The sequence below is a fragment of the Euleptes europaea genome, chromosome 11, assembly GCF_029931775.1.
Source record: "Euleptes europaea isolate rEulEur1 chromosome 11, rEulEur1.hap1, whole genome shotgun sequence".
Taxonomy (NCBI): Eukaryota; Metazoa; Chordata; class Lepidosauria; order Squamata; family Sphaerodactylidae; genus Euleptes; species Euleptes europaea.
The window spans coordinates 27,420,342-27,443,840 of record NC_079322.1 but is presented as its reverse complement, the minus strand read 5'-3'; the positions used below and the strand labels follow the sequence as shown (position 1 = coordinate 27,443,840).

Below are 23,499 nucleotides of genomic sequence, written 5' to 3'. Positions count from 1 at the left end.
AGGCTTGGGGACAGCGCAGCCACACCGCCTCTTGAGCAGTGTCCCAGTCCAGAAAGGGAAAATGTATTTTCCCCCGAAACCTCGTGTAACTGCCCTATAGAGATACGTGGGGCTGCACCATGGTTTTTGAAGGCACATGTTCACGCCTGGAAATGGGGTGTTCCTGGGGTGAGAAGGCTTAGGGAGCAGACTCAAGTCAGTGCTGCCCCCGGGAACGTCCCTTTGGCGCCGGCAGGAGCCCTTGCGCTGGAAAAACTACCACCATGGCTGCTCGATGCTCGAGCATGGCACTGCTGCGCATCTTCCTGGTGCCAGCATAAGTGGCCCATTGCCGGCATAGATGCCCATTTTCATGTCACAAGTGGCATCTATGCCAGCTCAGGGATCACGCTGCCTCCAGAAGCCTTCCCCCCCACACTCCAGGTTTGCTCTGAAAAACACCTCTAACATCTGGGAATAAAATAATTTTTACAATTATATGCTGTGTTTAGCAGCTACTCTGCCCGAGTCATTTATCTTTCAGTGTTGGCCAGACAGATCTTAGTATTGTTGGAAAGGAGTGAACGGTCTGTTTGTTTTAAAGAGCCTGAATTGAATTGTATTGCTTTTGTGTGTGTGTGTGTGTCGTCTTGCAGATCTCTCAAGGAAGCAGACAAGAGCCAAGAGTGCAGCTTGCCTTTTGCACCTCCGCCAGACCCAGTCTCCAGCACTGGCCCCCCAGATGGCAGTTAGCACTTCACTGTGAAACCTGCCAAGCTGGACGCCACAGCTTTGAACGACCGCACTTTGGCCACCACCGTGCCCTCTCCTGATCCAGCCGGCCATGCAGTCCTAGCCTGTAATGCAGGCATTCATGAAGAGCACTATGTAAGTGAAGCCGTGGAACAAGATGCCTCAGACTACAGGGAGTACAGAGATGCCGGCACCATTACTGGTAGGCAAACAACCCGACTGTTCCATCTCTTTCTCGGTGGCGGTAACCTCCCCCCCTAGATGGCATTAAGAAGATGCTGAATTACATTTTGTGGAGGGAAAATGACATAGGATTACATTTCATCTCTTGTTCTGGTATGGAGGACATGGTACTTTTAGCCTTTTCAGGTGCAAGAACCTTTCAGAATGGTCCATGTTTCCAAGGTGCAGGTATAATGAACGCCTCTCAGATTTATCACCTACAGTGAAATGTGTGGATGAATATTGTCGAAGGCTTTCATGGTCAGAGTTCATCCGTTCTTGTAGGTTATTCGGGCTGTGTGACCGTGGTCTTGGTATTTTCTTTCCTGACGTTTCGCCAGCAGCTGTGGCAGGCATCTTCAGAGGAGTAACACTGAAGTAACTCGTCGTACACACTTGACACTGAGAGACACTGTCCTTCAGTGTTACTCCTCTGAAGATGCCTGCCACAGCTGCTGGCGAAACGTCAGGAAAGAAAATACCAAGACCGCGGTCACACAGCCTGGATAACCTACAAGAACGGATGTGTGGATGAACTGCATTGCATTTCTTCTAATTTGTCAAAGTAGCTAGCAAAAATTGCCACTTTCAGTTTTTAAAAAAAAGGATTTCTCATAGTCTTGGCTTGAAGGATGGAAGTAATTTTCTCCTTAGGGCCGAACTTGTGTATAGCAAAGGTGAAATGTGGTATCTTGAGCTAGCTACATACTCCGCTGTTGTTCACAAGGGTTGGGCCCTACCTTCTGACATACAATCTATGCATTGTACATGCATTTTTCACCACCTCATAGGTTTGGGGTGCTGTTCAAATGTACTAGAGCTTTTATGCTCCATCTCCCTCCTGCAAGAGATAGAATAAGGAAGCGTACAGATGTAGACTGCCTATAATGTTTTTCTTCTCAGCTTCACATTTGGGAAATGGGGAGGTGGACTGATTGTTTTGCAGCTACCCAGGATAATTTCTCCCAAGACAGGAAAGCTCAAGGAGTGGAGTTGTCAGGTCCCTCTTCACAACCAGTGGGAGGTTTTGGAGGCAGAGCCTGAGGAGGGTGGGGTTTGGGGAGGGGAGGGACTTCAGTGCCATAGAGTCCAATGGCCAAACCAGCCATTTTCTCCAGGTGAACTGATCTCTATCGGCTGGAGATCAGTTGTAATAGCAGGAGATCTCCAGCTAGTACCTGGAGGTTAAACCCAAAAGCGCACATAAAGGCAACCAGTAATATACTCCCAATGTAAAGTATATTCTAACAACAAATTGAATAAGTATGCACAAGTCCCCTAATACAGTATTGTTGACACTGTTTTCTATTAGGGGACTTGTGCATACTTATTCAATTTGCTGTTAGAATATACTTTACATTGGGAGTATATCACTGGAGGTTGGCAACCCTATCAAGGAGAGAAATTTTTCTTCATCTGTAACTCACAAAGTCTGTGTTAATGGTGGATGTTAGGCATTTTTGTGGTTTTAAAAAGGAACTATGCAGGTTCCCACTGTTTTTCTCATTGTTTTGAAAGGTAGGATCAGTATTCTCGGAAGGTCCTCAGTTGGCTACCAGTCTAGTGGGAGCAGAGGGGTTCAGGGTTATGTGCTGTTGCTTGTTGCTCAGCATCCTTGTAATGATACTGGCATATCTGATTGGCTTTAAAAGTCCCAGGTAAGCAGATGGCCATGCTCAACTGTTCGCTGTTGTAACAGTAAATTACATCCGCTCTGGGCACATTGCAGCAAAAATAATACTTTTTCTTTTTTAAGTACTCCCCTGAGGCCAGGAAGAATCTGTCTTAATATCCTCTTTCTGTTTGCGTGCCAGAGCCGGCCCAGCTCATCATGCATGATCACTTGATAATGTTTCATGGAAGAAAATGCCAGATTCTTGCTTCTCTCGTCCTCTTGACAAGTTTCTTTAGCATACATTCTCTTAGATACTTTGTTCTTTCATTAAGTCCTTTGGCAAATCCTCGAACGGTTGTTTAAATATGCAGTTTTGATGATAAAGAATGAGTCAGAAAGTGAGGCTATATTATATTGGGCTGGCTGGTGGTGCAATTTAGTGTAAGCTTTTGAGCCCTTCGGGGTTCTTAGTTTTTTTTTTTTTTAAGATGGCATTAATGTGATTACCAATCTCATGAATTGTCTACCCAGCTTTCAGCTTTGTCCTGTTTTCTCCCCCCCCCCCATGACTGGTAGTTTCACTCATTATAGAGCATGCAGGTGGGGTAGAGGTTCCCACCCTGAGTCAGATATCAGTTGCTGGTTCTTCTGAAGTCCCGTGTGTGCCATGAGGCGTGTATGGAGGAGGAACTTCATCCTACCCCTCTCACTGTTTTCCCAGCCTGAAATGGCCTTGTGGGGAGGGGGCTGTTTGAGCCATTTGGAAAACCTGTATATATCCGAGGGAATGCCTTGAGTTTCCCCAGCAGGCCATATTATATTATATATGGGGAATCTTTGCAGGGCTCTGGGGGGTGGTTTTTTAAGGTAGAGGCACCAAATTTGCAGCATAGCTGCTGGTGACTCTTCTTAGAAGAACCTCCAAGTGTGGTAAAGATTGGATCAGGGTGCCTCCATCCTTTCTCCATTGTTTTCAATGGAAGAAAAAGGGCCCCCCATAAAATTGGACTCCCTGACCCAAACATAACCAAACGCTGCAAATTTGGTGCCTTTACTTGAACCCCCCCCCCCAAACCTCACAAAGATTCCCCATAGGCTTCAATGGAGCCGCACTCTTTAATTGACAAAGGGCTGCTGAACCCACCACGTGGCACAAATGGGGCGGTGGCAGGTTCGGCACCTCTTTAAAATGTAAAGAGCTTTAAGGAACCCTTTGACAGGAGCCGAAAAAGCCAGAAAATGCCCACCCCCCAATTGGCTTTTTCAAACAAGGCTTTTTTTTGCTCCTGTCCAACGGCGCCTTTTTTTTTTTTTTTTTTTTTGGGTTTGGCTTACCCCAAATGCACATCCCTAATCTGCACTTCTCTTATCACTCTGTCTCATTCCCGTGACCATTTGTGTACCGGTGCAAAAAATCCACACAATTGGTCAGTTGAGTCTGTGAAAGGCCATAATATACCCACCCAAAACTATGAGGCAGAGTAGAGGAAGGAGATGATGAAGAAAATAGACTAATAAAGGTAGAGAGGCACAGGTTGCTTACTCTTGAAGAGCTGCTGTTGAACATCTCACTTCCAAAGCCACATTCTCATCCTAGCATCTAGGCCATTCATTTTCATTAAGTTTTGTTCCTGGCTGCAGCATTCGCTGGGGCTGGGCCTGCTTACTCATTATATTCCTCCTCTCTGCCTGGTGATGCTGACTTCATGTTGTTAATGTTTTATGACTTTCAAATGGCGACTGAAATTGCCTGTGTGGAATAATCACTTCCTTCTCCTAAAACGTTCTTGTACGAGGCCCTCTTCTGCTTTTCTTGAATTCCGTTTGACTAAATAGTGGTTAGCAAGCGTTGCTTAATTTTCAGAAGCCTAACTAATGCATATTGCCACTTGATTGCTCCTGCCTCTGAAATGCTGCAGTGGCTTATTTTTCTGTTGCCTTGCAACAAACCATTCCTATTAAAATTGTCTGTCTGGAAATGTTTAAGGTATGAGATCACTCTTTGTACATACACACGTGTATCTCTTTTAAAAACCTCTTTAAGAGGAGGACCCTGAAATAGAGATCCTTTGGGTAATGACTTAAGTTATTTGCAGTGGACACAGTTCTGCAACAAGTATAACTTGTCTCCTGGGCAGCAATAATTGATTAGAGTGAAGTTATTCATAAGAAGGAACATGCAGATAGATTTCAGTGATGCCAATCTGCATGCGAAATTGAGTTGCTAAATGAGAATCTACACATTGCATAAAGATCCATTTATAATCAGCATATAGGGAGTGGAGAGATGAAATAAACGGAAAGAAAACAGAAATGTAGAATGGCCTTTTGTAAAGTGAGAGGATGCAGATTCTAAAATAGTTCTCCAAAGCATGGTAGGATACTTAGTTTGGCACAAATCTGAATTAAGTAATTTTGGTTGGAAACTCTTCTATTATGATTTCCATTGTTTGCTATGTGAAATGGAAAAATCTTCCCTTCTCTCTGGAACAGAGAGAAAGTGCCCATTCTTGATTGGTTGGGCTTATGGTAGAATCACAGCCCTGGTTCGTACAAGATACCCTGCAGTTCAAGAAACACATTAGTTACACCACTGCAGTAATTCTCAGTGGTGTAGAAGCTCTGTTTCACTTTCTCTTCCCACCCCACGTTGGATGGACAGAAATAGCACAAGTGAGCCTCCCTGCAAACATGTATCATCACAAAGGTTCCTGGGTCCTTGAACACTTTCACGCATACCACCCTTCCTCCAAGGAGCTCAAGGTGGCATACACTGGGGTTGTATGCCATGTATGTATGCATATAGCTTTGGCAGAAAAAAAATGTGCAAAAAGAGGTTGCAAGGCGTTTATCTAATAGCTTGTTGCTACTCCATATTTTTACAAGATAGTAGTAACAACAAAGGTTCAAATAAATTGCAAAACATGTATTACACAATACAAATAATGAGCAAAAGCAAAAGTGTTGATCGTATAACACAAAACAACAACAGTGACAGGTCTGCTGGCTAGTATCCCGTTTCGATATCCTTCTTCGGCTTGTAACCTTGACATTCAACAGCAGAAGTATAACTAATAGCACACAATAATTACATATAACTTACGTCAGGTTACATGGGACTTACTGTAGCTATCATCAGAAATGAAGTAATTGCATGACACATGTTGCTTTGTACAGGTCTGTGAGAATGTTTAGGCTGAGTGTGTGTGAGTGGCTTAACACTAGTGGCCCAGCAGGCCCTGTGGGTTCAGTGGGGTCTTGAACCCAGGTCTCCCCTGTCAGTGGTACACATTTGTGCATTCAAATGGCCCAGCATAAGGAAAGCCCCTGCTCTGCTCTTGAGAGTTGACTGGCAAAAACCAGGGCACAGCTTCTGGGAACACTCACAGTCTGTTAATAATGTTGGCTCATTAGCAACAGGCAGCTCCTAAAAGCACTCCCTTCCCAGCTACCCAGAATGAAAGATGCTGTGAAAAGCACTTGGCCAAGGAGACCTGGCCCTTTGCTAAGAGCTGCTTTTATAGCTGACGTCACAATTTCCTACCCAGAGCTTAATCTCTTTACAGAAAATAGCATGCATAAATAAAACTGCATTCCACCCAGCAGGCAACAGCCAAGTACTTTCATATCTGTCAGGCCCTACTAGCATAGCAGGCCACATCTACTGCAAGAGAGGAGGCTCATTTTGGGAGGGGGGAAAATCATTATTGTTCTGGTGTTTTGCTCTTAACTGGAGGTTCTACCCATAAGTGGGAGGTCGCAAAGTTGTCCTCCTAAGACTTGCTTTCAGTGCAAGGACTTTTCTGTTGGAAAACGTCCAGGTTCAGCTGAATTTTTTAGTTGAAGAGAGGGTGTCTTGCCTCACAAGAGACGTAGTCTGCTGTCTGCTGACCTGGGATTAGTGCCAGGTTGTGGACATTTTCACAGTTGTGAAAACAGTGATTAGCATTGATTGACTTTCTGGATAGCTGAATGCAGCATTGATTTGCTTAATAATTTTCATGGGAGTTATGCATGCTGAAGGATAGAAGGTTGCATATTAGCCCTGTCTTTGGAATGAGAAAACAAGGTTACCTCTTACTGTGACCTTGCGTGCATCTGTGTCTGTATAAGCTTGCTCCTTGTTTGGGCTGTATGTGGAAACGCAGGCCCTCAGTTCTTATTCTTGCAGTCTCAGGTGATGTTAGAAATGAAACTATAGCACCACCCAGTGGTCTTATGCCCTCAGTGGTGTTCGCTTCAGGTAAGCCATAGCTGCCTGTGCAGCTCCCACTAGAAAGAAATTTCTAAACAGCAGCAGCGTAAAGGCCTTCTATTAGGTCTGCCCAATCCAAATGTTACCAAGTACAGAGCAGGTTTTTAAGTTCTCCAGAACCTGCCCAGGAAAGTTCTGGTGTTCTTGGCAGCTTGCCCACTCCTAGAAATAAATCTTATCAGGAAATCCTCACTGATGAAGTACTGGTTCTGATACCAATGCCCTGTGGCGCAGAGTGGTAAGCTCAGTACTTCAGTCCCAAGCTCTGCTCATGACCTGAGTTCGATCCCGACAGAAATCAATTTCAAGTAGCCGGCTCAAGGTTGACTCAGCCTTGCATCCTTCCGAGGTTGGTAAAAGGGGTACCCAGCTTGATGGGGGTAAAGTGTAGACGACTTGGGAAGTTAGTGGCAAACTACCCTGTAAACATAGTCTGCCTAGTAAACAGCAGGATGTGATGTTACCCCATGGGTCAGGAATGACCCGGTGCTTGCACAAGGGACTACCTTTACCTTTTTACCAACGAGTGCAGCCACAAATCCAGGTAAAATCATGCTTTTCAAGTCTTGCTGATTCCAAATGTGGAGTCCAATTTAGTATATATTTCACCTCGACATACCTGGAAAATAAGCTTTTTTGTTGTTGTGGGAGATCATTTTTTATTTAAGAGTCCTTTGCGAACTCTTGAGACTGGTTTTTAACCATTTTATATTGCATCAGGTTTTTTCCCTTATTGTAATGCATTTTAAATGTTTAAATAAAACAGTTAAACTATTGTTAACATTCCTTTCCTTTTTATGAATAGCCTACTTGCTTTTTACATGTCTCCCACCATCAGTCTCAGCCATGTGGGTTGTAGAAGCTCAGTTGGATAATAAAAGCTTTTATTGTTACTGGTGTTAAAAGTTTGGTTTTCTAGCAGATAACTAATCTGTGAAAAGTTTTGTTCCAGCAGCAAAGGAATGCTGCTTGAGACCACATTTTTCTCCTTGTTTGGGATATGGTTTGATTTAACTATATTTCCTTTGACAAAATAAAGAGAACATACATAGGTGGAAAGCAAGTCCTGCCTTTGAGTGGTGACATCTATCAATTAAGGTCACTTCCATACATTCTGAAATGTTCCAGATTTATAATATCTGGTCTGTGTATCTATGTTATATACTCTAAAGCAGGGGTGGGGAACGTCAGGCCCAGGGGCCATTTAAGGCCCGCAAAATCATTTGGTCTGGCCCTTCATGGGTCCCGGCAGATCTCTACCTCAGAAGGATCTGAGACTGGTCATCCGCCCCCTCCCGCGGACAGGAATAGCTTCTATTCAAGGCAGATGTTTTGCCAAGAAAAGGAACCTTTTTCCCCCCTTGCAGAAGAGTCATTAGCTATGGAGCTGCTAGGACCGCCCAAGAAACTGTGTTAACCCTATCCCACCCGGGCCATGGAGAAACGTATTCCCTCTGTACTACAAGAGGGCTGGGGGCGGAAGTGGCGACAATGGAGGGGTTAAAGGAGGCTGGGCCAGAATGCATGGGTGGGGGGAGTTCTTAGCCAGTGTGTCCTCATTTCATGCCTGCAGGCGGAGGTAGCAGGAGCCGGCTGTGGAATCTGGCCCCGACCATGTGGAGCAGGAGCAACTCTGGCGTGCGGCTGGATGGCTATGCCCCGCTGGTGCAACAGACCATTCTGTGCCACCAGGTGGGCAAGTGCACCCCCGGTTGGATGCCTGCCTGCTTGCCCACGTGAGGGGGGGCATCATCTGGGGCAGCTGCCTGCTTGGGGCTTGGTCGGCTAATTCTTAAGTTGATAATTTTGTATGGCCCGCAAATGATGTTATGAATATCCAAATGGCCCTTGGCGGAAAAGAAGGTTCCCCACCCCTGCTTTAAAGGAACCCTATTGTGGAAAAGTCAAACACCATTTTAAAAATTGTATTTCTGACTATCATCTCCTAAATTGTCATTACGAACCACTGTGTTTAGTTATTGCACATTCCATTTCATTTGCCATTTGCTGATCAATAAACTACTCAGTTAATTTGCTTTGTCCTGCAAAGTGGTAGTATGTGTTGCCTCCTCTCTAGGGCATCGGGCAAGTTTTTGATGGCCCTGAGAGTGCTTTTTGTACAGTTGAAGGCCCCTCTTAAGTGATCCATGTTCAATCAATCTTTATTCATCTTTATTGTTACAGTCCAAAACCAGCATATATACAAATCACAATTGTTGTAAAAAAGAGAAAAACTACATAAAATAAAAAATTAAAAACCCTGATTGAATAAATAAGCTAAGGATATAAAGCTGTCATAAGTGAATTATGCGAACCTCAGCTACAATATAAGTTAGTACTGTGTATGTAAAACAATCCACCTCCCTACTTGTGAGTGCATTTCTCCTCTTAATGGCTAAAAGGCAGAATTTTGCCATTGCATGGGATATGGCAGCCTCCCTGTCCTCAAGCAATAGTTTGACCAGGGCTAACTCCGTACACCCCGGGAGAAAAAAGTTCAGATGCTTAAAACGAGAAAGCAGAGGAGAAATAGTATTTGTTCTGATTTCATCATACAGTTCACGTGCAGCACTATATGTGTGATCGATTTGACTGCATTGGCCGAACAGGGGCAACACTATTGCTCCATAAGCAGATGTTGAAACCTTTCATCTAAAACGGCAGAAGGTAGGGTGTCAAAGTGGGCTCTGGAAAAAGCCCATCTATATTTGGCATATTATTCGATAAATATGGGGCTGCAACTAGTGATCCATGCTGAATAGCGAAAGAAGCCTTCTGAGGTAGTGCTTTGAGTAGCCCGGCCCTACAATGTCTCCTCCCACATGCACCTGTCCTCCTTTAAGTGTCATCTTCAGGTGCCCTGTTCCAGGTGTCCCTGCCTTCAAGAAGTTAGAAGAAGAGTTGGTTGTTATACCCCGCTTTTCTCTTCCGTTAAGGAGTCTCAAAGCAGCTTACAATCGCCTTTCCTTTCCCCTCCCCACACAACAGGCACCTAGAGAGGTAGATGAGGCTGAGAGATTTCTAAGAGAACTGTGACTAGCCCAAGCTCATCCAGCAGACTGCATGTGGAGGGTCGGGGAAATCAAACCCGGTTCTCCAGATTAGAGTCTGCCGCTCTTAACCACTTCACCATGCTGGTGGGACCGCAGTGTTGGAACGCTATTCCTAAAAATATCCTTCTGATGTTGATTTTAACTTTTAGGGGCTGGGTCAAAAATTGTGTCATTTTCCCAAACTTTTGATTGACTTTAAAATATTTTAGATAGCTAGATATTTTCAGGCAGTTCAGCTAGACTTTATTCTTGTTGGCTAGGTTAATGCAGATCTCTTTGAAGCCTTCAAGGCAGAAAGGTGAGGTGTTCTATATAAACAAAAGTGGGGCACCCTAAAGTTTTTCTTCACATTCTTGCTTCCTTTTTCAGGTTTTTTTAAAGCATTGCTTTATAAATAGTTAAGCGGTTATAATGTAAAGCACAATTCCTTTACATATGTCAGATTGCTGAGAGCTTACTTCTGTTACTTAATATTTATAGATGACTGTCTCTGGAGGTTAGGTTAAACTGTCTAGAGGGCCAAAGAAATGATCTTTTTACAGCTTCCCATAATAAAAAAAGTTCTGCTAGGATGGAACTCTCAAGGTCTCTAAAAACTTAGAAGACCATGGTAGAGTATAGCTGGTGTATCCATAGCTTACTTATTTGTGAATCAGTTGGCTGCTATGTATTGAGTCAGATAGGGATTTCCCATCAGCCCGGTCATATCAGGGCTGTTGACAACATTTTGTAATGTGGAGGAGAAAGCCTTTTGCCTTTTTATGGTGTACAGTACTGTGGTCTATAGTAGGATCCCTACGCACCAGTGTAAATGAACAGGAGTTGTTGATGTTTTTTTAGGACCTTCTCTGGTGGTTGTGTGCATTTCAGTGTCTGTCTTATTGTTCAGTAATTTTTTTTTCTGATTTGCAGAAGGGTATCTGAATAGATTATGAGTGCCCTAACTATCAAGGATGCAATTTTATTATCTGGCAAGCCTTTTTTGTGCCTCAATTGAACACAATTTCTAAACACCAGATGGCACCAGTGTACCCTCCTAAAAGGGCATTATTAATACACTATGAGATGCCATGGAAAGGAAGATGTTTATTTAAGGGTATCCTCCAGCTATAGTATGTCTGTCGATAAACTGCTGCTGTCTCCTCTTCATAACTCCAGTCATTCTCGGAATCATAGGGACAGGTTTACCTCCTACTCACCACACAGAGAAGTTGTATGTTTCTAAAACAGGCTTAAATGCTCTCAGCTTGTATAAGGAATTGAATCGTAGAATAACAGAACCATAAGAGTTGGAAGGGGCCATACAGGCCATCTAGTCCAACCCCCTGCTTAATGCAGGATCAGCCTAGAACATCCCTGACAAGTGTTTGTCCAGCCTCTGCTTAAAGAGAGGGAGTTGGGTGCACAAAATCTACACACTTTCTGTGGGTATATGTTCAAGAACTGTCTGATGAATGACTGCAGGTACCTGAAATGTGTATCCAGTTTAACAGTCTTTATGGAGTTACACATTTTATGTGTTCCTTATAGTCTGCCTAGTAAACGTCGTGATGTGACATCACTCCATGAGTCAGTAATGACCCAGTGCTTGCACAGGCGACTACTTTTACCTTTTATGTAAGGATATTTCCAAATTGTTGATACCAAATTCCAGTGAGCCATAAGAAGAGACAAAGAGAGAGATATTTTTCAAATAGGCAATGCATATCTGGATAAAATCAAATAAATAAATGTAAGATACGTTTTGCTACAGAAGAGGCAAAGTTGCAACAAATAACTGGAGAAATGAATAGTCAAAGGTGAGGTATGTTTGGATGCCTTTGATAGAGACGAAAGTGTCACTTGTAACCAAGGGTAAAAGAAACAGGCAGCACAGGGGTTGTTTTTTTTGCATGATGTGAGGCATTAGGGAGGCCCAAACTGCCAGAATCTAAAGCAATTCTATAACCACAAGTAGTATCAATCAGCAAGAGTTTGTACTCTATATCAAGCAGTAGCTTTGCTTCTGATCCTGTTTTTCTCTCTGTCAAAATGTATATGCTGCCTCTTCAGAGACCGACTGGAGGTGGCTTTTAAACAAAACCCAAATATAATCATGAGGGGAAAAAATTACAAACCATTAAAAACGCAGAGCATACAAGCCCATGACATCCCCACAGCTTCGCTGTCATCCATTTTAACATGGAATTCAAGTTTCAAATGTGTTAAACACATGAAGCTGCCTTATACTGAATCAGACCCTTGGTCCATCAAAGTCAGCATCGTCTTGTCACACCGGCAGCATCTCTCCAGGGTCTCAGGTAGAGGTCTTTCATATCACCTACTTGCCTAGTCCCTTTAACTGGAGATGCCGGGGATTGAACCTGGGACCTTCTGCATATCAAGCAGATGCTGTACCACTGAGCCACAGCAGATGCTCTACCACTGAGCCACCGAACACTGAAATAGCTCTCAAGGTTGCCAGCACTTGGTGACAGTAGCACCTTTCTCCATTATCTCTGGCAGCTCTCTGCTTTTTTTCTGACTTCACCACCGGCTACCCAGTGTTGTTTGTGGCTGTGTTATTTGCTATAGAAATATTTCCAGATAGCCAAGAGATTGAGATTGCAGGTGGTATACGTGCCTCACATCTGGTACATGATGCTCTTTAACACTGAGAAAGGCTTCTGTAAGCTTTATAGGAATGAAGAATGCATGCAGTAGCAAACACCAGCAAAGGTCTTTGCATAGTTCAGCAGATTTTGATTTCTCTCTGTTTTCTTATTAGGATAATTGGCCATACCCACTAAGCTAAAAATAAATTCTGGAGACCTGGTAAATATAATGAGCTCATAGTCTGGCAAGCAAACTTTTTATCAAACAGGCATAGTTAGGAGAGGAGCCAAGGCACAGTAATGAATCACAACATTTTTAAGAATCCAGATGTTTTAGGACTTGCTCCGAGATCAGTTTAACAAAGCTCCTCCCTTTAATTAAAAAAAAATCCCGCAATATAAATCTGTAAAAGCAGAACGAATGTAATGGTTAAGATATCATTGATGTTAATAAGCTAGATTTCCACCCATGGAACACAATTTACCTGTCTCTCCTAACCAGAGTAGCCCAAAATGCCCCCTGAAACGAGGGTGGCTGCTACTTCTGAGGCTCAGGAGCAAATGAGGTGAGATGGCACAATATTTGCCACTCATCTTTTCTGCTTTTTTTAAAAAGAAGAAGAGTTGGTTTGTATATGCCGACTTTCTCTACCACTTAAGGAAGAATCAAACCGGCTTACAGTCACCTTCCCTTCCCCACAATAGACACCCTTTGATGTCGGTGGGGCTGAGAGAGCTCTAAGAGAGCTGTGACTAGCCCAAGATCACCCAGCCGGCTTCGTATGTAGGAGTGGGGAAACCAACCCAGTTCACCAGATTAGTGTCTGCCACTCATGTGGAAGGAGCCCCGTGGCGCAGAGTGATAAGCTGCAGTATTTCAGTCCAAAGCTCTGCTCACAACCTGAGTTTGATCCCAACGGAAGTTGGTTTCAGGTAGCTGGCTCAAGGTTGACTCAGCCTTCCATCCTTCCGCGGTCGGTAAAACGAGTACCCAGCTTGCTGGGGGTAAGGGGAAGATGACTGGGGAAGGCACTGGCAAACCACCCCGTAAACAAAGTCTGCCTAGAAAATGTCGGGATGTGACGTCACCCCATGGGTCAAGAATGACCCGGTGCTTGCACAGGGGACCTTTACCTTACCTACTCACGTGGAGGAGTGGGGAATCAAACCCGGTTCTCCAGATTCAAGTCCACCACTCCAAACCTCCTCTCTTAACCACTGCACCATGCTGGCTCTCAAAGGTATTGAAGCAGGTGTACTCTCCCACCCACCCCTCATCAGATATGGGCATCATTCTTATTATGATACCTGTGTGCTTTCCCCCGCAGGGCAATAGCAGCTGTGTTCGCATTGTAATTATGGGGGAAATGTGGTTTTTACAGTGAGAATATGGCTTGTGGGGAAAGGGTTCAGTCGCTTTCTTCCCTTTTTGCTGTTTTTTTTTTTTTTTGAGAAACTGTGGTAGATCTAAACACAGACATCCCAGTGTCTAATCTAGTGTGGCCTTCATCGCTATACAAGTAGCCACATCCTTAAAAAAAAAAATCACCCTGGCAAAGGCTTCTCTGCACTCTGATTCTTTCTAGCCTAAATCACTGTACATAGAGCCACTTTTTCACTGCTGAGGGAAAGATAAACTCAAAGACAACGGAGGCCCTTATCAAGCAACATTTTTCTTGACCTCCTGGCAGGACACAAGGAAAACTACAGGGCAATAGGTGTCATCTCATTCAGGGAGTCTTGTGATTTTTAAACTGGGTTTAAAAGCTCTGGCTGTCAGTGGGAATGTGGGGAAAAGAAGAAAGATACATTTTTGTTTTTTTCGCAATCTGATATTTAAAAAAAGAGCACTTTTGGTAGAAATTTGAAATGAATGAACCAGTCTTATATTAACTGATTAAAACATGGTACCGGTATTGGGGGGAATGAAAGGCAAATTATTACAGTTGCTAAAACATCCATGTACCGTATATACTCATGTATAAGCCGAGTTTTTCAGCCCAAAAAAAGGGCTGAAAAAGCCGGCCTCGGCTTATACACGGGTCAATACGGTAGAAGGAGGGAGGGGGGAACTTACTGCCGCCGCCGAGCCACCGCCATTTTCTCCTGCCGGGAGGGGTCTTGGGCAGCCTCTCTGCAGCCGCAGAGAGACTGCCCTGGCCCCCCCAGGCTCCCGCCGCCATTTTCTCCCGCCGGGAGGGGCCCTGGGCAGCCTCTCTGCAGTCGCAGGGAAGCTGCCCTGGCCCCCCCGGCCCCCGCCGCCATTTTCCCCCGCCGCCATTTTCCCCCGCCGGGAGGGGCCCTGGGCAGCCTCTCTGCAGCCGCAGGGAAGCTGCCCTGGCCCCCCCGGCCCCCGCCGCCATTTTCCCCCGCCGGGAGGGGCCCTGGGCAGCCTCTCTGCAGCCGCAGGGAAGCTGCCCTGGCCCCCCCGGCCCCCGCCGCCATTTTCCCCCGCCGGGAGGGGCCCTGGGCAGCCTCTCTGCAGCCGCAGGGAAGCTGCCCTGGGCCCCCCCCGGGCCCCGCCGCCATTTTCCCCTGCCGGGAGGGGCCCTGGGCAGCCTCTCTGCAGCCGCAGGAAGGCTGCCCCGGCCCTCCCCGGCCCCCGCCGCCATTTTCCCCGCTGGGAGGGGCCATGGGAGGCCCCTGCCCATCGTGCCGCTACCGCCCACACGCCTGGGCGCCTTCCTCCGGCCGGCAGCGGCCTGGAGGGGCCTCCTGCCGGCCCAGGAAGGACGCGCCGCCGCCGCTTCGCTGCCTCTCCAGGTAAGTAGTGGGTTCAGGGGCTTTTCCCCCTCCCCCCCCTTGGATGGCACTGGGGTCGGGGTGGGTCGGGAGGGCCTGGGAGGCGGCGGGAGGGCGACCTGGGGCAGGGGCCCTGCGCTCTAAAATGGCGGCCGCCATTTTAGAGCGCAGCATTGCGGGTAAAGGAAATTTCTTATTGCTCCTCGGCTTATACGCGGGTCAATAAGAAATTCCCTTTTCTGGCCTCTAATTTGGGGGGGTCGGCTTATACTCGGGTCGGCTTATACCCGAGTATATACGGTATATGCTTGGTCCTAACTGCTGTGGTAGTCAGAGAGAAGGAGGTTGAACACAATTATCCTGGGAATTATCCTTTTGTACTTTGTACTTGTATGTTATTTTGTACTCATTTTTTACCTTTTTACTCAGTTTTTCATAAAATTGTACCCTTCTTCAGAGCATAATTCCATCCGCTTAATGCTCAAACCATATGTTATGGCTTCATGACCCGTGTGTTACAATCATGCTGGTGTTCTGTAAAGCAAAGAGTGGGTTGTTTAAAGTTCAACGTGGGAAGTGAGCGAAGAATGCTATGTGAACTTTTCCTCATGCTTCCTCTTCTGTGAACAGCTTCTTCGCTGCACTTTGGCTCTTGTTAAAGAGTCACTTGCAGTCTTGGAGACTCCTCACAGAGATAAAAACTGGTAGAGAGAAGCAGTTTGTGGGTTTGTGTATTACTGCTGTCAGGGAAAGGGTTCAGCACCCCTGCATAGCCAGTTGTGTATTATATAGCTTTGTAGAAAATCAGAGGTGACCTATTTCTAACCCAGAGCTGTCTTCATTGCTTCTGATTTAAGATTTGAGTTTAGGACTCATGTTTTTATCAAGAAAAGAAAAAAGCAGTTATTGACAGCAAACCAGCAAGATGGTGCAAGGATTGGGTGGAGGTGGTGGTAGGGACGGTTAATAATAATAATAATAAACTTTTTAACACATGAACACACATGGTTGCCTTGTACCTTGGTCCATCAAGGTCAGTATTGTCTACTCAGACCGGCAGCGGCTCTCCAGGGTCTTAGGCAGAGGTCTTTCACATCACCTCCTTGCCTAGTCCCTTTAACTGGAGATGCCAGGGATTGAACCTGGGACCTTCTGCATGCCAAGCAGATGCTCTACCACTGAGCCACAGCCCCTCCCCTTTATTTATATCCCGCCCTCCCCTGGCAAAGCCAGGCTCCGGGCAGCTCACATCATAAATTAACTGTGACGCTGCATCAGAGAGGCAGTTAATCTCCCAGTCCAAATTCTCCCCGTGGTTTAAACAGTTTAAAAGAGATTACATCAGAGCTTCATACCTGGTCAGTATCCCTTCTCACAATAGCTTTCACCTCAGTCTGGTTTCAAACCATGCCATCAGCTTTGCTAATGGACGTTACTCCCAAACACTGTGGGCCTCTCATCTGTGCATTTGTGGAGTTACAGTTTCACAGGACCTAATGCATTCTATTCTGTCCTGTTTATGCAGAGCCCAGAACTAAATTTCTTGCAGTGCTTCTGGATGACCTAAATCTCTTTTCAGATTCTGAGAAGCTGCTCTTTCTCCTGTCAGACACCAAACTAGTTGTCTCCTATAGAGTGTCACTCGTTGCCTTAGCAGCCAAGAAAATTCGGGCTAAATCTGCATTTAATTACGGCATTTAATGACTCGCAATTTTTTGCTCAGACTTGTTTTAATGTTATTATGTATGTCTAGGTTTTAATATGACAGTTTGTAATGGCCTTCAGCCGCAAACAATAAACTTCATTGTATCATATCAACTAGGGTTGCTAACTCTGCCCTGGGAAATTCCTGGGGATTTGGGAGCGGAGTCTGTGCTGGGGGTGATTTCACCTAGAAGCGATGGTATACCATAGAGTTTGCCTTCTGAAGCTGCCATGTTCTCCAGGTGAAAGGATCTGTGTAGTCCAGAGAACGGTTTGTAATTCCAGGAAAACACCAGGCCCCACCCGGAGGATGGCAACTGTTAGCGCTGACTTAAGTGGGCAAGGGGTACCCCCTGTGCTAGAGAGCAGTCTTCCAGAGCTGGTTAGGAGGATGCCTACCCTCCAGGTTGACAGGAACTGCTGTAAAGCCAAATTGTGTTGGAATGCATTTGAGGACATGTGAATGGAAATCTGTGCTTGAGTTGTTTGGCTGGATGGGTTTTATCCCTTTGTCTTTCAGTGGTGGTATTAGAAAGGGTGGGCCTGTTGAGTGGGATGAGCTGTATCTTGTCTTTGGCAATAGTAGTATTGGGTAGGCTTTTTTTTTTTTTTTTTTGGCCTCAGGCAGCATTCCCTTCAATTATTCTAATTGTTGGAAGGCGCCTTGAGGGCTGATTCAGGAGGAAGATGGGGTAAAGGTCTTTTAAAGGGAGTCTAGAATGGTGTTCTGATTTGCAAACTTACTTGGAAGTAAATCCTATGGTGTTTCACGGTATTTATTTCCAGGTTAACAGGCTGCAATCCAAAGCATAACTTTAGTGTTCTGGTTTCTAGTTTGTTTTGTATATCCAAGTATGCTAAATATATACACAGGATCAATAAATACCAGTCATAATTTGCTTTGCGGGGTGGAGTTTGTTTGGCTTTGGTGATTATGAAATGAGACTATTGTGTATGCCTTACGCCAAAATCAAAAGATGCATTAGAAAAGTAAATTTATTTTGTATAAAATGCATTTTTGTTTGTTAAAGTTCTCTGTTCTATTGCTAATGGCAAGCGGCAGCAATAAGACTTGTAGGTGCATCATTAACTAGTTTGATTATCCATCTCTACAAAAATCCAGCATGGGAATTGGTGACTATAAATACTTAAAATAGATGCAAACTGGCCCTTGCAGTTTCTCACACCAGTTCTTCCAGAGAGCCACAGCTGTGGACTGCAGAACCACCATCCATGGCTTCTTCATGGACAAGCTTACTGAGTATAGAAGTGAGGATCAAAATGATGACTGCAATAACATTATGACTAGAAATTATCACTAGAAATTGATTGTCCCAGTTTTCTTGGAGAAGGGCCATGGCTCAGAGGTAGAGCATCTGCTTGGCATGCAGAAGGTCCCAGCTTCAATCTCTAGCATCTCCAGTTGGAAGGACCAGGTAGTCGGTGATGTGAAAGACCTCAGCCTGAGATCCTGGATAGCCACTGCCAGTCAGAGTAGACAATAGTGACCTTGATGGACCAAGGGTCTAATTAAATATAAGGCAGCTTCGTGTGCTCTGTTCTCCTGTCAAATGCTTTATTTTCCTTCTAAATGTTTGTGATCAGTGAATCATTGCTTTTATTGGATGGAATGTTGGTAGCAGCAAAGTACAGTGGCCTGTTGACATGGTTTGTATTAAATCGCAAGTGTTCTGGTTTTTTTGGGTTTGTTTGTTTGTTTTAACATTAACTCTAAAAATCCTGTCTTCTCTCCCTGTCCTTAGATGTGTGCAATAGTACTGATCTTCCCGAAGTTGAAATCATCAGCCTGCTGGAAGAGCAGTTGCCCCACTACAAGCTAAGAGCAGATACAATCTACGGTTATGACCACGACGACTGGCTCCAGACGCCTCTCATTTCTCCTGATGCCAATATTGACTTAACAACTGAGCAAATAGAAGAGACACTGAAATACTTTCGTAAGTCCAGATATATACATGTGCATTCAGATACCTGTAGAATAGACATTGTGTTCTCTTCCCTACCCTTGCCAGGATTCCTAGTACAACTTCTATTTTTGGGGGAAAGAATACGGCATGAGGGATGGGTCAGTCCAAAAGCTGATAGCAACAGTCCTTCTGTGCATGCAATTTGAGTGTATGTGGTGCAGAGAGGTAAGCTACAGTACGGCAGTCAAAAGCTCTGCTCATGACCTGAGTTCGATCCTGACAGCAGTCGGTTCAGGTAGCCGGCTCAAGGTTGACTCAGCCATCCTTCCAAGGTCAGTAAAATGAGTACCCAGCTTGATAAAGTGTACATGACTGGGGAAGGCAATGGCAAACCACCCCATAAACATAATCTGCCTAGTAAACGTCACGAGACGGCGCGAGATGGCGTTCCCCGCCCCGACGGCCAGCTGGGAGGTGGCCGGCCACACAGAGCCGCATTCACTCCAATAAGACGCACAGACATTTCCCCTCATTTTTGAGGAGGAAAAAAGTGTGTCTTATGGAGCGAAAAATACGGTACATCAAATTGAATTTTAGGTGTAAAATTATAACATTTTGTTTTTTATTTTTAATTATATGGCTTTGGTATTAATATGTCATTTAAAGACTTACGTATACTTTCTCCAACTGGTTGGGGAAGCTTTTTAATTACCCCTTCTTTGCAAACTTTATCTTATGTACTTATCCATCTGGAAGTTCTGGTTTGGAGCCTCTTATCTGGGGTGTACTTCTCTAGAACATAACATCTCCTTTTGCCATTCAATAAGCTTTTTGTAATAAATGGAATGGTGGTAATCATCTATGAAAAGCTTCCACTTGGTAAGGATTCTAGCTAAAACAGCATCTGGAAAACATGGGCAAAACATGAAGGGGGAGTGAAGTGGCCTCTGACAGGCAGAAAAGGCATGCATAATCAAAAGGAAGCCCCAAAGCAGTCGGCGGGGTGACCACGGGGAAACGTCCCTGCATAAAAAGTTGAAGTGTTACCTTCAGTCAGCAGGAGTGAGTGTGCGCTTGCGTGGATACAAACTGGATATTATTAGTATTGGGGAGCAGTTATCACAAAAATTGGCCCAGAAATTAAGCAATTAAGTAATAGGCACATGACATTGAAAATATTGTTTACCTTTGTCGCTGCATTCCTTCATGTCGTTTGCATAACACGGTGGATGTGTACCACTCCCAAATGGAAACAAAGTGGCAAAGCAAGTTGAACAGTGAATGCTAACATCTACAGAGAGGCTTTTCCCCCCCTGTAGTGAATTAACCTCTTCCAGATTCTGTGGACTGATAGCGTCAAATCTACATATGAAAACTGATAGAGCAAATCCACTTTGGAAGCTCCCTTTCAAACTTTTAAATTTTCAAACCTGTAACTGAATGTCCAGGAAATTTGAATACCTTTTCTCCAGTGGTTTCTGAGTGTTTTCCCTTTTTATGCCTGAACTGCATCCATTTATTCTCTTGTGTAGAGACAGTCCAGTTTAGCCAATGTAAATGGCAGATGGGCATTTGTGGTAAATGATAATGTATATCACATTTTAGAGGGCATGCAGGTAAATAAGCCCTTGATGGTATGGCCTGTGATGTTCGGTTTTGTGACAGTGTTGCTTGAGTAGATAGGAAGACATGGTTGACAAGTAACTTGTGGTGGCTAGTTCTTTGGTCATATCTCCATTGAGGGGTCAATCGTTCCTTGTGAATAGTTCCTTCATATTGGGACCTAGCTTGGTGTAGTGGTTAAGAGTGGTGGCTTGGAGCGGTGGACTCTAATCTGGAGAACTGGGTTTGATTCCCCGCTCTTCCACATGAGCGGTGGACGCTAATCTGGTGAACCGGTTTGGTTTCCCCACTCCTACACCCAGCTGGGTGACCTTGGGCTAGTCCCAGTTCTCTTAGAGCTCTCTCAGCCCCTCATAGGGTGTCTGTTGTGGGGAGGGAAAGAAATGGTGATTGTAAGCCACTTTGATTCTTCCTTAAGTGGTAGAGAAAGTTTTCTTCATCTTCCCCTCCCCCTCCCGCTTCTCCTCCTCCTCCTCCTCCTCCCACCGCTTTCTGTAAGATCAGGCCTTCCCCACCCCTTCCTAGCCTATGAAAAAGAAGGATCCTCTTCCAGGAGAGGCTTTATCTGGGACCTGTAGATGACACCAGGGCTGTTACCATCTGCAGTGTGCCTGCCCAGTAGTAAATGAGTCATGGGAATCAGTCTTGCCTTGTTGGTATGGGTAATCCTTTTTGCTGCTCGACGCTGCAGTTTTAAGATTACTTGATGTAAATCCTGCAGTAGTTTCTGTTTGAAGATGCACTGAGAGCCTGTCTGCAAGCAAGGTTATGGCATAATATGTTCTGCATGATAGTGGAAGCAATTTAGGCAGTTGTCACTTGGTTTGTGGTTTAAAAATTGTTTCTGTTCCTTTGGCTCACTGGGCTGAAAAGAGTTAATGCAGAACTAAAGCCTGCAAGTAGGGCTGCCGCCAAGAGTGGCAACCCTGCGTTGAGTTTCCTCGTTTAAAACACTTATACAGCTTAACCTGTCTGGTGATGACATTACATTATGCATTTTCTCCATCCCCATCAGACGCAGCCAATGACAGGGGCAGGTGTGGGGAACTGGCATAGGGTAAGGGCCAGTGTGGTGTAGCAGTGGACTCTAATCTGGAGAACCAGGTTCGATTCCCCAATCCTCCACATGAAGCTAGGTGGGTGACCTTGGACCAGTCACAGTTCTCGCAGAACTCTCTCAGCCCACACGGAGGCAGGCAAAGGCAAATCACCTCCAAACGACTCTTGCCTCGAAAACCCTACGGGGTCGGCATAAGTCAGCTGTGGCTTGACTGCACTTTCCACCACAATGACCTCAGATTATGGGTACATTATAGATGGAGGGGAGTTAGGGCTGCAGTTCTGGGTAGAAGCCCCATGTTCCATTTAACATTTAGATTGATCACCTGGTGGCTCCATCTGCATCTGTGTGAGTAGTGCTGGGAAGATTTGGATAGAATTATATGTTTTTTTCAACCACAGAATTTCTTCGGCTTAAACTATACCAAATGTATGTTTGGGAGTTGCCTTATTAAAAACCTACACTAAAGGATCTCCCACCACTTGCCAAAACAGCTTTCTTCATTGCCAAAGTGTTCTTAAGGAGTGTTCCTTACATGGTGGTGTAATTGCACGTTATAGAAACCTGATTTCTTAATACAGTTTATCATGTTCATATGTCAGGCGGGTTTTTTGTTCTTAAGATATGTTAGTCAACAGCTGTCATGTGGTTTGGTTAGTCATGTCTTCAATGGCGACTAAGGCTCCAAAATGGATCATGATTGCACAATATTTTCATTTCTGTTGTTTGATTGCATAGTGCCCCCATCAAAGCTCTGCTGGATTTCTGGCATCTGTGGTTTCAGGTTTGTGTTCCTTTTTATTTAAAAAAATGCATTTCTGCAGATCACTTCATGAATCTGGGCTGAAATATTTGTATCCGAAATAAGACTGCTATATCTACTCTTACAGGCACATGAATTGGGCAGCATGAAGGGCGTAGTCTTTCTATGGAAACAGTGTCAATGTTGCCCAGGAGAAATGCCTTTAAACCTGTATCATAGAAGATTACCAACATTCTTGTGCTTAGCAATTTGTCTCAACTCAACTAAGCTACTGAGCTTGTGCATATATGCCTTTTGCTCTGCATGCCAATGTCATTCTGTGGGAAACAACAAAGGGCAAGCAAAATAGCTGTGAGTTAATCACTTGAGTAATCGGTTTCAAGCCTCCAGCATTGCACAAAAGGCAGAATCCCATGGAGCACTGTCACTGACAGAAGGATTTCTTCCACGGGCACAACTTTCTCACCTGTTCCTCCCCCTGTAGCCCAATACTCCCCACCCACCCCAATGCTATTTGTGAAAGTAACTATGGGTTCAGTAACCATCTGTTTAGTAATATGCCCTTTCACTGTATGTATATTTACACTGTCCAGAGGAAGGACATTTCCATTCTCACTCAACTGACTGGAGATTACCCCAGTCTGCTGAGTTTATGGTGCCTGTGCTTGATCATGAGTCTGTGCTGACATTGTCCGCTCTGTGGTCGCTGATTTCGGTGTTGCCATAACCCAGCAGACCTATCCAACCTGGGGAAAGTTTATTCCTAGGGTCTCAGGACCCAGGAGGACTAGCGGCCATGTGGGATCAGAGTCTGCAGTATATAGAAGAGAGGAGGCAAAATCGCCCTCCTCTCACTGGAGCAGCACTAATGAAAGAGACAGATTCATTTCATTCACCTTCTTTCCCTGGGTCGTATAAGGTTTCCCAGGGTCAAAAATGACTGCTACATAGAGGAGAATTCAGGAAAGATCTCCTGCTGATGGATCATGAGGTCCAACCTTTCGTTCTCTGCTGTCCCCACAAACAAAATCCTCAGTGTAGTTATGGAACGGGTCCAATACTAACAGATCTTTGTGCCGTTCTCTTTCATTGGAGGTGATGGTTGTAGAGATCTTTGTTCCTCATATTTTCTTCAACGGCCTTCCTCCCAATCCGATTTGTTCACTAACATAGTCCATCTAACCTGATGGTGGAATATAAATATAATA

General features: G+C 44.9%; 1 protein-coding gene across 3 annotated transcripts in view; it reads left to right on the top strand.

Moving 5' to 3' along the window:
• The first annotated feature begins 738 nt into the window (after positions 1-738).
• TRAK1 (trafficking kinesin protein 1) overlaps positions 739-23,499 on the top strand; it is a 90,839-nt gene continuing 68,078 nt past the window's right edge. For all 3 annotated transcript variants that reach the window (XM_056857562.1, XM_056857559.1, XM_056857564.1), the window contains exons 1-2: positions 739-934; positions 18,681-18,875. The gene's annotated coding sequence lies outside the window, so the exon portion shown is untranslated. The remainder of the gene's footprint in view (positions 935-18,680; positions 18,876-23,499) is intronic.